Source organism: Lemur catta, chromosome 15 (assembly GCF_020740605.2).
Source record: "Lemur catta isolate mLemCat1 chromosome 15, mLemCat1.pri, whole genome shotgun sequence".
Classification (NCBI taxonomy): Eukaryota; Metazoa; Chordata; class Mammalia; order Primates; family Lemuridae; genus Lemur; species Lemur catta.
In genome coordinates this window covers 30,123,488-30,136,978 of record NC_059142.1, presented here as the reverse complement: position 1 = coordinate 30,136,978, position 13,491 = coordinate 30,123,488, and the positions used below count along the sequence as shown (strand labels likewise).

The 13,491-nt window shown below is 45.6% G+C and overlaps 1 long non-coding RNA gene across 1 annotated transcript; it reads right to left on the bottom strand.

Moving 5' to 3' along the window:
* Window positions 1-4,701: 4,701 nt before the first annotated feature.
* LOC123650591 lies at window positions 4,702-12,912 on the bottom strand. The gene is made up of 3 exons (XR_006739425.1): window positions 12,857-12,912; window positions 7,004-7,134; window positions 4,702-5,705 (listed from the first exon to the last, which is right to left on the bottom strand). It is a non-coding gene; the product is annotated as an uncharacterized LOC123650591 (long non-coding RNA).
* Window positions 12,913-13,491: the final 579 nt, after the last annotated feature.

The following is a 13,491-nucleotide window of genomic DNA, read 5'->3' as shown; positions in this document are numbered from 1 at the left end:
GCAGAGGGAGATTAGACACACACAGAGGAAGAGGCTGGAGTGATGTGATCACAGGACAAAGGATCACTGATAGCCCCCAGGGGACAGGAAGGAATGGCTTCTTCCCAGAGCCTGGAGGGAAGGACGGCCTTGCTGAAATCTTGATTTCATTCTTCTGGTCTCCAGAACTATGACAGAATGATTTTTTTGTTGTTTTAAGCCACCCGGTGTGTGGCAATCTATTATGGCAGTCACAGGAAACTAATATAGTCTCTACTTGCATGATTTCATCTCAGGGAGATGTTCTCTGACCACCTCATACAAAATAGCCCCCTCTACACACCCCCCCAACACACATGCACCCCCCCCCAGCCCCCCACCCTATCCCCATCACAGCAGCCAGCTTTATGTCCTTTGTAGCATTTATCACTTTCTGACATGTGACACACTTAGGACTTTGTTTATTTATTGTCTGTCTCCTACTCTATAGTGTAAGCTCCATAAGGGCGTGCACTTTGTTTTATTAACTGAAGTATCTCCAGAGCCCAGAAAAGCACCTGGCCCAAAGTGAGAGTTCTCTAAATATTTATCGAATAAATGAATGAAAGCCTTCACCTTTAACTGCATAAAGAACCTCAGAAACTTTGAAATTATCATTTGTATTTTAACACCTCATGGCAACCGCCAACCTCACCTTCATATCTGTGATCAGAAAAGTAACAATAAATACATTTATTCTACTGCTGCCCAGAGTAGATCTCTAGGGGTCAGAAAGTGTGTGTGTGTGTGTGTGTGTGTGTGTGTGTGTGTGTGTGTGTGTGTGTGTGTGTGTGTGTGTGTGTGTGTCGGGTGGTAGATGCAGAGAAGAACAAAATGTCTTTCCAGTTACATCTGCCAAGCTCACATGGCCCTGAGGTTAAGAGGAAAAACGGCTGCAACTCGCCAGCCTGTCTCCACCTGCTAAGATGTTCTTTACCGTTTTACAATTTGCCCAGCAGGTTTAGAGCAGGAGCAGTAATGGATGGATAGTCTTACCTTGTCACAACTCAGAAGTGACATGCTATTTTTCTGCATACCAATTTTCTTCCCCAGGAGCCTTTATGAGCAGTGGATTAAGTGGGAGAAAGTGGTTCCTATGCAAGGGCTGAGACTTCTTAGCCAAACTGGGCACCCCTGAGACTTTCACTTAACGAACACAGAAGGGGGGGGATGGGTCACATCGCAAGTTACTTAAGTGCATGATTTTCTGGCTTTATTCCTTAAATGATGTTTCATTTAGCACACTTGGACAATCTCAGGTGAACAGAATGGTGATTTTCGATTGGCAAGAGTTAGTCATATTTGGAATTCCAAGCCTGCCACATTTCCCTTTTCCTTGTTACAGCCTGACTCATAATTCTGCCATGATTGTTTTAGGATGTGCAACACGTGTGGGTTAAGTGCCTACTGGCATTGTGCCATCTGTTGTAGTCTGGGGGTATAAAGGTTGATTAAGCCCAGTCCCCATTTGCCGAAAGGCTCTTGGTCTCCTAGAGAAGCCAAGAATTTAGACATTGGAGGTCAGCCTTAAAGGGTGAGTAGAAATTCTCCAGGTAGAATCTAAGGAAAAGGGGGTTCCTGGTAGAGGATCAGCAAGATTAAGGAAAGTTTTTCCTCCATTTGAGAGACTGTAGATGTGCATGGCCGGAGGGACAGTGTGATGAGAAGGGGAGGAGGCTGCTGCTCAGGAGGCAACAGGAAGCTAGGTCAGGAGGGACCCACCACACCTAAGATGCTGGGACCCCAGCCTGTGGGTGATTTCACAGAAGGGCACTCAGTGGAGAGTGACTTGGTCATTTCACCTTTCGATGGGGGGGGGTATATGGATATACATGCATATATATGGGGGAACGGGGAGAGATGGGGAAACAAGAACAGAAGATGGAGGCTGCTTTGGTGGCTACAGCCATATTTCAGAAAGAAGAGCTCAAACTGTAATGAAGGAAGTAGCCATAAACAGAAAAGATGGGGCAAATTAGATGGAGGAAAACCCCACAGGCACTAATGATTTGCTTGCAATAATTATTCTCTCCAATATTTGACCCCCAATTTTGCTGCAAAATGTCAGTGAAGAGCAAGATCAAAATCTAGAAAGAGCCGGGTGCGGTGGCTCACGCCTGTAATCCTAGCACTCTGAGAGGCTGAGGCGGGAGGATCGCTCGAGGTCAGGAGTTCAAGACCAGCCTGAGCAAGAGGAAGACCCTGTCTCTACTAAAAAAAATTGAAAGAAATTATCTGGACAACTAAAAATATATAGAAAAAGTTAGCCGGGCATGGTGGCACATGCCTGTAGTCCCAGCTACTCGGGAGGCTGAGGCACAAGGATTGCTTGAGCCCAGGAGTTGGCGGTTGCTGTGAGCTAGGCTGACGCCACGGCACTCTAGCCCAGGCAACAGAATGAGACTCTGTCTCAAAAAAAAAAAAGAAAGAAAGAAAGAAAGAAAAGAATAATCTAGAAAGAACATGTACACTCCCGGCTGTTCTTCTGTATTTGTCCCATCTTCTCTGAAAGGAAGTTATACAAGGAGTTGGAGACCAATTAAACATGAAAAGCGAGATTGTGGAAGGAAGGAGTCTATGATTGGACTTAGGATTCTGAGATTAGGTGACTGTCATTCAGCTTCTCTGGTGATTGTTATAGTGGATGAAATGGAGCAGGAGAGATCTCTCAGAGCCAGCCAGTGCGCATCACCTATGGAACCTTGCTGTGTTTGGAGCTGATATTAGTATTTTGCCTCAGGCTGTGGACAGTAATTGTATTACACGTGCACAATGCAGCATAGAGATATTCAGTGCCATAATCAAAGTTACCCTGCCGTGCTTCTAGTGAACCACATGATAATTAGATCAGGGCATATTAATTAAGTATTAATAGTAAACAGTTGCTGTAATGATAGCTCTTGCTATTCTATTTCTAAAGTTGATCCTAATATTTTTGCAATCACCGAGGGAGACAGGAGCTCTGGGGAGGCAGTAGTGTACAGAGAGTCGGCGGTCCTCCGATAGCCCTTTCCTCACCAAGCCACGCTTTCCAGCAGAACTGTGGGCCCTGAGCACCCTCAGTCTCATCTTAAGGAAAAAGTCTGTTCCATCCCAATTCCCAAATTTAGGATTTAGCCAACCTGTGAACTGGGGTTCCCCCAACTCCACCTGTGGTTTGGGTCCTCTCAGGGTTTTCCTGGATGGCAAACACAGAACTCTTGAGAGAGGGTTCTGTACCGTTGTTGTTATGGCTGAATGTTTGTGTCCCCCCAAAACTCATATGTTGAAGTTCGAACACTCAATATGATGGTATTTGGAGGTGGGGCCTTTGGGAGGTGATTAGATTAGATCATGAGGGTTGAGGAGGAGACATGTGTGGATACAATGAGAAGATGGCTCTCTAAAAACCAGGAAGCAGACCTCAGGCCTTCACCAGATGTCGGATCTGCCAGCACCTCGATCTTAGACTTCCCAGCTTCCAGAACTGTGAGAAATAGAGGTATATTGTTTAAACCATCAGTCTATGGTATTCTGTTATAGCAGCTCAAAATGACTAAGACAATTGTCATCTTATCATAACTCCTTTCTTCCACTCCTTCATCACTCTGCAGGAGACAAGTTAGTGTCACAAGTGAATTATTCCATTCTCTTCTCTTAAAGCTAGATCACATGCTCCAAAACTTGCCTTGTCATCAACTTACACTTTAACCAATTAGATATTCATTTCTGTCAAAGCGATTATTATTAGGATTCCTAGGATTACTAGGGCTTAGGGACTTCTCAGCAGCTCATCCTTTAATGAAGTATTTTTTACCATGTGTTATATGATGGTGCTACACAATGTGTGCTCTGTGGACCAGTGCCAGTCCTCAAGAGTAAGTGTTTACAAACTTTTGCAGCAAATTATCACTGCCACAACCTCCAAAGTATATGTCCCTTAGAATAAGACATAGACTAATTTGGATATAGTCAAATTCATGTGGTGAGTTCCATGAATGAGCTAAGAGACCAGATATTGGTTAGCAGAACATTGAGATGCAAAAATAAAATGGTTCACACACCAGAGATAGTTTGAGAAGCACTGGTTGACTGGCCCCTTGCATCAGAATAGCTGGGGCACTTATTTAAAATGTAGATTCTGGACCCTACCCTGGACCTAATGAGTCAGAATCTCTGGAGGTGAGGCTATATGATCTGGGTTTTAACTAAGCAACCTAGTTGTTCCTTCATACCGAAGTTGGAGAATTAGTTAATGTTGATTAAACACAGTTTTAAAAGATTCTATTCCCATGTCAGCCATTTAAAATTATTGTCCTCAAGGACACAGATTGCATTTATTACCAAGTAGTACCCCTGGAAACCCACCTCCAACACTTGAGAAATGTTTCAAGTGCCATATTCTACTGAAATTGCATCCTAGTTATGTACAAAAAAGGAAGCCATTGTAGAGAGTTTGTACATGTTAACACATAGTGATGCACCCCCTACCTCTGCTGCCATTTGAAGATCCTTCTTTTAACACCATTTTATCTGGAGCCACTTATCAAAGGAGAAAACTATGCCCCTTTTGCTATACAGTCAATTATACATGAGCACATCATTAGACTATGGTGCAGCACTTAATATTCAAGGTAACACTCATCATAAACATAAAGGCTAATTATGTTCACTACCTTCTATTTCTATTTAATAAATTAAAATTCACAACAATAAGACATAACTGGTTAAATTGATTAGATTCTTGAATTTGTAAATTATATTTACCGGGGACTTCATGAATAGGGAACATCTCATTCCCTGATGGTGTCATGTCAAACAGCAGCTCTCCAACCCGGACATGAGTTAAAATCCACTGAGGCGCTCCTGAAAATTACACATGCCCGAGCCCATTCCCGCCGTCTTTTACCCAGGAAGTGGGGTCACAAGAATCTGTAGTGTCAGGTTCTCCACTTGAAGACTGGAGAGTGCAGGCAGATTTTAGAAATCACTGAGTTCATGACCCTATGGCCATAATATTATAACCTGAGCATTGACATCCTAAGAAGAGAATTGTGTCTGGTGAGGGGTAAATCAAAGCTCTGGGAAACATATATTTTTGAGAATTAAATATTACATTAAAATGCACAGCAAAATATGTAAATGAGCATCTGCTACTTGGTAGTTAACAACTCGAGCCCTTTAATGGAGCTGCATTGATGACCCTGGAGACTGCCTGCATCTGGATGTCTGTAAAATGAGCAAAAATGCCAATTGCAGTCGCCTTTGAAAAGTCAATCAGCACTGAAGGAGAGAGTGAGGCAATTCAGGTAATGAGTCACATGAAAAAGAATGTGCCTGGAACTGTCCACCGCAAGTTCTACAGGGAGCATCCTGGCAGAGCGGGAAGAGCAGAGGGGAACAGGATCAAAGGCACAGGCCCCCGTGGATGGCAGCCTCCGGTTAGCACGTCTGGAAAGGGCTGAGCCAAAGGCACCGCAGGAAAGTGGAACACGGCAGCTTCCTCTGCAGAACATCTGCCGGGAGAGGACTGGAGAGCAGCACATCTCAGGAGGGAGCGCGGGCAGTGGCTTGTCCTTGGTGGGGACAGCTCAGGGGCTTGCTGAGGGTTGGGCGACAGGGCTCTGCCCAGTCCCACTGTGGGGCTGGTCCTTCCATGAGATGAAAGCAATTTCTTTTCCTGAATGGCCCGGCAGATATAGGATCTGCTGAAAAGAGAATTCAGTTTAAACAACGAGCATACGCAGGTGTCTGCTCTGTTTCAAACCCGTGTCTCAAACTGATGATAGGGAAATGAAATAAACAGCTCCTGGGTTCCCAAAGAGTTCCCGGTCTACAGGGGGAGGCAGACATAGAAATAGCTGTCTTAAGTAAAACAAGAAGTACTGGTGGAGGGGTATGGGCAGAGTTGTGGGGCACACCCAGGAAACTGCAATTCATTCTGCCTGGGTCCACGGGGAGGTTGGCAAAAAGAAAGTGATATTTGAACTGGGCCCTCAGGGATCTCTGGGACTGCACCAGCTACACAAAGGGGGCAGAGAGAGATGGGGGAGATCTTGGCGGAGGAAACAGATTAGCTGTTTGTTGAGTGGTCAGCAATTATAAATTTTCCCTGATGTGGCTACAATATGGAAGAGAGCTATGCACAGAACAAGCCACTGAGATCCTCACATGGGAGTCTGCCCGGTCCTGAAGATGTCCCTCTGTCTTCTTCCTGGCTCACCAATGACATAAAAGGGCTAGAATTGAATGGGAGTTTAGAAATCATATAACCTGATATCATTTAAACCTTATTGCAACCCATAGCGAGATAAAGATTTTATACACATACACACTGACCCGGAAAACATCATTTCCTGAATATATATTTGCCTTTACAGAGTGCCAGGCAGTTCATTGTTTTCTTTTCTGGTCTGTTTCCTTTTTAAAATAATGATTTTAGACCTTTTAATGGGTCACAACTCTCAGTTTGTGAAACACTCGTCAAATCCAAGCTTCTCTTTTCCTCGGTGACTGTGCTGAGATCCAGAGAGGGGAACTGGCTGGAGCAGGGCCGCAGGGAAACCAGGATCCCTTCGGAGTTCTCTGACACCCAGTTCAGCGCACTTAGCACCCTGCTGCGCTTTTAGTCAACTTGAGGAATAAAGAAACCTCGTCCTCTGTAGGTGTCACAGTGGGCGGGGGCTGCAGGTGCCCAGAGCTAGCCATTCCCCTAGTCCCTGCCCCAGCGGCCACAATAGTCCTGGAGGCTCAGGTGATTTGCATGACAAATACCAGCCCAGCCGGCAGCAGACAAATGTCTTGTCCGGGTGCCCCTTGGCGGAGCTCTATGCTTCTGCCCCGCTTCCCGGCAACAGATGCTGCTGTCCCCCTACGTGGCAAGTACTCTTTGAGAAGCACAGCGGGGCATGAAAGAAGGGAGGGAGGGGGTGTTGCAAATCTTCCCAAAACAGTACCCGAGGAGCCACCTCAGCCCTCAAAGAGAGAAGGGTCACAGGACAGCTACCTTCCAAGCCTCCCTCATTCATTCAGGAGCGCTTTGCAAATGTCTACTTTATCCAGCCAGACGATGGACCAGGTGCTGAGGATCAAAGACGAGTGAGAGGCGAACCTTGCTCCTGAGCATTTCACAGTCTCCTGGGACAGAGAATTACAGAAATTGGTCATTGTAACGTAGAGTGATAGCATAAGACTAGAGGGTGTACTGTGTGTACAGAAGGGAAAAAGCAGTGACTTTGCCTGGTTGGGGAACTGGTGAGAAGGTCCCACAGAGGGAGGTGACCCCGGTTAGCACCATTAAGAAGGAATAGACTTTCGCCGGGAGCACAAAATGTGGAAACCCACCCCAGGCAGAAGAAACTATAGCCAAGGAGCATAAGTTTGGAGGGAAGGAGGAGTGGGTGGTTCTGCGTGGAACACAATCTGCGTGGGCTGAGCAGACCGTCAGAGGACAGGGCGGAACACAGAGAGATGTGGAAAGACAATGTCACGCACTTGATCTCAGGAGTGGCTCGGCCGCCCCAGCACCTCCCAAGGCACGTGTGAAACTGCCTTTGCGTGGAATGGCCCCTGCCTCCCTCCCTCTCCTCCTGCCTCCTTCCTTCTCCCCTCTTTTCTTTCTTTGTTTCTTTTTTCCTCCTTTCCTTACTTTCTTGCTTGCTTTCTCTTTCTTTCCTTCTGATATAATGGACTGAAACACTTTCCTTCTTCCCTTCCTTTCTTCTCCCTCCCTTCCTTCTATTCATTCTTCCCTTCTCTTTCTGCCTATCTGTCTTTTCTTCTTGGGGTTTGTTTGCATTTTTTCAGTTAATTTGTGTGTGTGTGTGTGTGTGTGTGTGTGTGTATGTGCAACAGAGAGTAACATTACAGCAGAGTGAGTCAGAAAGCCTTAGACCAGCCGTTCTAAATTAGCCGGGCATAATTTTGTCCCCAGGGGACATTTGGAAATCTCTGGAGACATTTCTGGTTGTCACAACAAGGAGAAGAGGAGGAAGTAGGGGTGCTACTGGCATCTAAGGGTAGAGGCCAGCGATGCTGCTAAACATCTTACAACGCACAGGGCAGCCCCTGCGACAAAGAAAGGTCTGGCCCAAAATGTCAGTAGTGCTGAGGCTGGGAAACCTTGCTTTAGACTTTAGTAATGTAATACCTGTCATCCACTGAGTATTTACTCTGTGCTCAACGTAAGAACTTTATACATATTATCGTATGTAACCATCAAAGCAACCCTGCAAGGAAAATAATATTGTCCCCATTTTATGGATGACCTCTGTCACCTTGCCCAGGGTCACACAGCCAGGACTCTAGCCAGGTATGACTCCAAAACCTGTGGTCTAACAAGCTCTGCTCCACCAATACCTTTGTAAAATGACGGCCAATGACGCCAGTTCTGCCCTTTCCAGAGTTGCTGTGACGATAACATTAAGTGACAACAATGTGTGAGCTGAAATACAGTTTACTGAACATGAACACAGAGGTCAGCCTTGGACCTCAGTGCCCCTCACCTACGAAACGGAGACCTTAGAACTGGCTCATCTGCAAGATCTCACCCGGCTCTCAAACACCAGGGCTGGTAGACTGATTTCCCAGCCAGTTGACAATGACACCAAATTAATCAGTGGGTTCATTTCCTATCAGCAGCTTGGATAGATGGCTTGAACCTGAAATCCCAATTTCTGATGGCAAAACTGTCATAACTTAATCATGAGACATTGGCAAGTATTTCCCTTTCCTGCGCCTCAGTGTCCCCATCTTCTCACTTCTCACTTAGGAATAATAATATTTGCTCTTCCTCAAAAAATCTCATCTTGAAGGCTACCCCATCCTTCCAACTCATCCCTCTGGATTTTGCTGTGGAGCAAATAGAAAATTCAAGGTGGAACACTTAGAGATGTATCAAGTGAAATATAAACATTGGTTATGTTTTAGCATAACAACAATTATCATTGGGAGCCTACTTGGGAAACCGAAGCAGTGGGCATTTTCCTGGGAGTCCACTGGCGAGAGACACGCTGAGACATTTTTACAGTGGAAACACCACTTCGCTCTCGGGCTGTCCCCCTAGAGCATCATGGAAACTTCAATTTTGCATGCACCTCAGGCCCTGCTCCAAGGAAAATGATAAAATCCAGGGGCAGAGTTCTCCATTTCTTTAATGTCAGGGATCAAGTACCTGGATTTCTGGATGGAATTTGTGAGGTGCTGGCTTCCTCCCACCTCAGAGCCTTGGCAGAGGCAGGTGGGCTGCTGAGAGGACCCGGGGGCTGGGGCACTGGCCTGACAGGGGCTGCAGAGCACGGGGGCTGGGCCTGGGTTACCTGAAGTCCCTGCAAGGACAATGGATGCCCAAAAACTTAGGAAACAAGTAGAGACTGGGGATTCTGCCCTTCTAGCTTGGTGGTTTCAGATCTTATCAGAACAGCTCTGTCTATATTCCCCCCAAAAGGAAAATGTCTAAGTCACCATTTGTTTTGACTCTCACTGGTTTTCAGAGGGTCACAACAATGAATTTTGCAAGGACAGGTCACGGAGCTCAGAGCAATTCTTAATTGTCTGCCCCCATTCCTACAACTTCAGGCCCTTACTCTGTTTTCTCTATTTTTAAGGGGCTGCATTTAAGGAGCTTATCAGGAACCTTCTAAGCTACATTCACAATTCTTCATTATCTGGCCCCAAAAGAGCTTACTAGTGTTGTCTCTTATCACGCCCCTGTGCGAGTCTCCCCAGGGAAATTGCTCCACATTCTCCAAGGGCCTTTGCCCTGTTCCCACATTAGGCACCTTCTGGAAGGCTCACACTTGGCCCCACTGCTGTGTCTACCTGGTAACTCCTACTCTTTCTCTATGAGCCTGTCCAAGCAGTAGTTCCTTTGAACAGCTTTCTCTGAACTTCCCACCCTCAAATTCATTAAGTGCCACTGTATTCCCACAGCACTTTGATTACGTGTCAGGACATGGAGTCATCGTAGATGGTACCTATGGCTTCTTCTTTCCTCATTGCATTCCTTCACCAAAAACTTCATGTGTTTAATAAATGCTTGTCACACACTCTGTGATAACCACAGCAAATACTAGATCTTTAAATCCCTCTGACAACCCTATGAGAACTGTACTATTGCCACTCCAATCTTATTTAACAAATGAGGAAAACTGAGTCATGAAAGGGTTAAGTAACTTAACCCATACAACACAGCTAGGAAAAGGCAGAACCCACCTTTCAACCCAAACTCCAGAGTCCTGTCAAGAGAATAGTGTCTAACAATCATCATTTTTCTCAAGGTAAAAGGATGTCTCCAAAGTATCAGAATTAGGACTAGGCTAAAGTTTTTATATGTATCAGGAAGTATGGGGGACAAAAGTAAAATATTACAATGTTGAGATATTATCTTGCTTTCTACGCCAAACCTGTTTCTCAACATCTTTCTGAATTCTCTCAACAAATAGCTTTCAGACAAACAGTAGTAATTTTGTACGCTGCCTTCTTCCCTTGGGAAGGGTTCAGTGGCTCTCAGTTAAGGCCATTCTTCCTTGAGTGCTGTGAACAGGATCCTGAATGACGAAGATTTGGTTAATCATTAACAGAGTGGTTAGTATATAGGCTTTAGAGTCCAGAAGATCTGGGTAAAAGTCCCAGCTCTGCATAGCTGTGTGGTCTTGGGCAACTTGTTTGGCATCTCTGAGTCTCAGATTCCTGATTTATGAAATGGGAATAATCATTGCATCTACCTCTGTATTAGTCAGGATGGATGAGCTTTTGCTGGAGTAACAAGCATCTCATTTATCAGTGGCTCAATACAACAAAGTTTTGTTTTTCACTCAAGCTCATGTGCAGTGCAGACCAGCAGAGGAGATTTGTTCGTTGTGGTTATTCAGGGACACAGGCTACTGGAGCCTCCATCTAGACCAAGGGTTCTCCACCTCAGCACTATTGACATTTTGGGGCCAGATCATTCTTTGTCATGAGGGGCTGTCTTGTGCCTCCTGGGAGGTTTTGCAACATCTCTGGCCTCCACCAACTAGATGCCAGTAGCACCACCGCCCCCCAGTTGTGACAACTCAAACTATCAGCAGACATTTCCAACATACCATGGGAGGCAAAAGTCACCCCAGGTAGAGAATCACTGATCCAGACATGCACTTCCATAATCAGAATGGCTGAAAAAAAGGAAAGGTTAAACTAGAACACTGGCAATTAAATGCTTCTGTGTGAAAATGGCATACTCGTTTTTCTCCACTCGGATTGACTAAAGGTACCCAACTTCAAGGAAGTAGGAAGTACAATCCTATCATAAACCAAGAGGGGAGACACCTGGAATATTTGCCAACATCTCTAATAAACAGCTATCTAGGGCTGTTGAGAGGACCAAATGAAATAATCCATGTGAAGTGCTGAACACGGTGCCTGGCCAATAAGAAGCGTTCACTACCGGGGGACAGGTGATATTAGAATACAGTGCAGGGCTGGCCACCTGGGAAGGAGGAAGAGGTATGGGTTAAACTGGCTCCACTAACAGCTGCTTTGCAGGAACATAGAAAGCCCACCTGTTTGTTAGAGCTTTCCTTTATCTAAAGGCCAGCAGAGGTTGGTTAGTTTGTGGTGCTTGATTGCAAGGAGTGCCTTACTAACACTGTTGTTGGCCAATGGAAGCTTCCTGTTATTTAATAACAGCAATAAAAAGAGCCTTGCTGACCGCTGCCTTAAAGCACTCCGACCTTTCTTTAAGCTAGTCGTCCTCTTACTGTCTTGTTCTAACCACTCAGGCCTTCTCTAAACATACCATACGTACGTACCATCCTTCCTACCTCAGAGTCTTGGCACAGCTGTTATTCCTTCTGTCTAGAATGCTGCCCCCACACCGCCCCCCACCATGCATCCAGTTCATTCTTACTAACGTCCTCACTTTCCAGGAATGTATTCCTGACTTTTCAGATGAGGTATTCCCTCCTCCACCCTCACTCGAGTAAGTGATCAGAGCCCTGAGGTCTTTCCTTCATTACACATCACAATCTGTAATTATACATTTACTTGTGGGAGTAGCTGATTAAAGTCTGTCTCCTCTACGGGTTTGCAAATTCAGTCATCACTTTCTCTCCTTTGTTCACCCTCCAAAACCCAGGGCCTTGTGCCTGGTGTATAATAGGCACTCAATAAATATAGGTTGAATGAATGAATGAAGGCCAAGTGAATGAATGAATGAAGGCCAAGACTAAAATCTGAGCCTACTGATACCTGCTCTGAATTTTTTCCTTTAAACCATGCTGCAAGCAACAAAGTACTAGCCCCGATACATTTTCCAGGAAAGGAAAGGGAGAAAAATCCCTAACCTAAAATGTCAGGTGTCTCACCTCCTGTGAGGACAGGTGGTGAGAAGGTACGCCACCTGCACACACGGCGACCAAGTGCCTCACCCCAGCGTGCCACTGCAGCAGGCATGTTTGCAGAGAGAGCACAGAGCTCCCAGTTCCTGGTTGGGAACCATGGTGAGGAGTCTCTAAACAGAGCTGGCTGGCGGGGCAGCCTCAAGCTGGAGCCTCGGGGAACAGCCCTGGGGGCGCTGACAGGCCATCCCTGAGCCCCTGGTGGTAAGTCTGCCCTTCTTTCTCAGGATGTGGAGGTAGCTCTTGGTCCCACTCATCTGGCCCACTCCCCCTGCCCCTTAGCACCCTGGCTGCTGGACTTTCAACTTGAATGGGAGTCCCTTTTCTTCCTTCCTTTCACCTGGAGAGAATCCAAATCTCTGCCCCCTTGGCCTGTTGCCCATTCCCACCCACATTCTCGCCTCCACCTCCCAGTGAGGGGTAATGACTTTCTCCCTGGGTAACTGAACCCCAGTCTACAAAAGAATCAGCAGGCTGCTCACCGCGTCTCCCCCAGGCATGCATCCATGGGACCTGCTCACAGGCCACTTAATCTCTGCCTCTCCTTGTGTGCCTGTGAGTCTCTGTCTCTCTTTGAAATATGATCATACTGCTTTGGACTGAGGCCATGCATGACATATCTAAAATTAATACAAGTCAATATTTAAGACAAAACGTCTCATAAATGGCAGAAAAAAAGATTTGCTGCAGAAAAGCTGGATTACTATGAACAAATCCCTTGGTACAAATGTATGTCGGAGAAAAAAATCAAACAGACAAGCAATCCAAAAATAGGAGCATTTTAACTGACACCTTCAATGGATCTAATCTGTTAAATTACCTGTTCTTTGTGTGTAAAGATGAAAATTGATTGGTGTTGGCCAGGAAGAAAAAAAAAAAGTCTGATAATTAATGCTAAAGTTATTAGGTACAAGCTAACATAATTATAAAGTACATCTGAAAAAAAAAAAAAAGGATGGCAAAGCCCTGATGGCATAACTCATTGAGTTTATTTCATTAAATTAGAAGAGCACTTGAAATCATTACGAGCCGACTGGGCTACTGCAGCGGCACAGCTGGCTGAACCGAGGATAAAAATGGTAATCGGAGGGAGAAATCTATGATCTGAGTCAAGAGT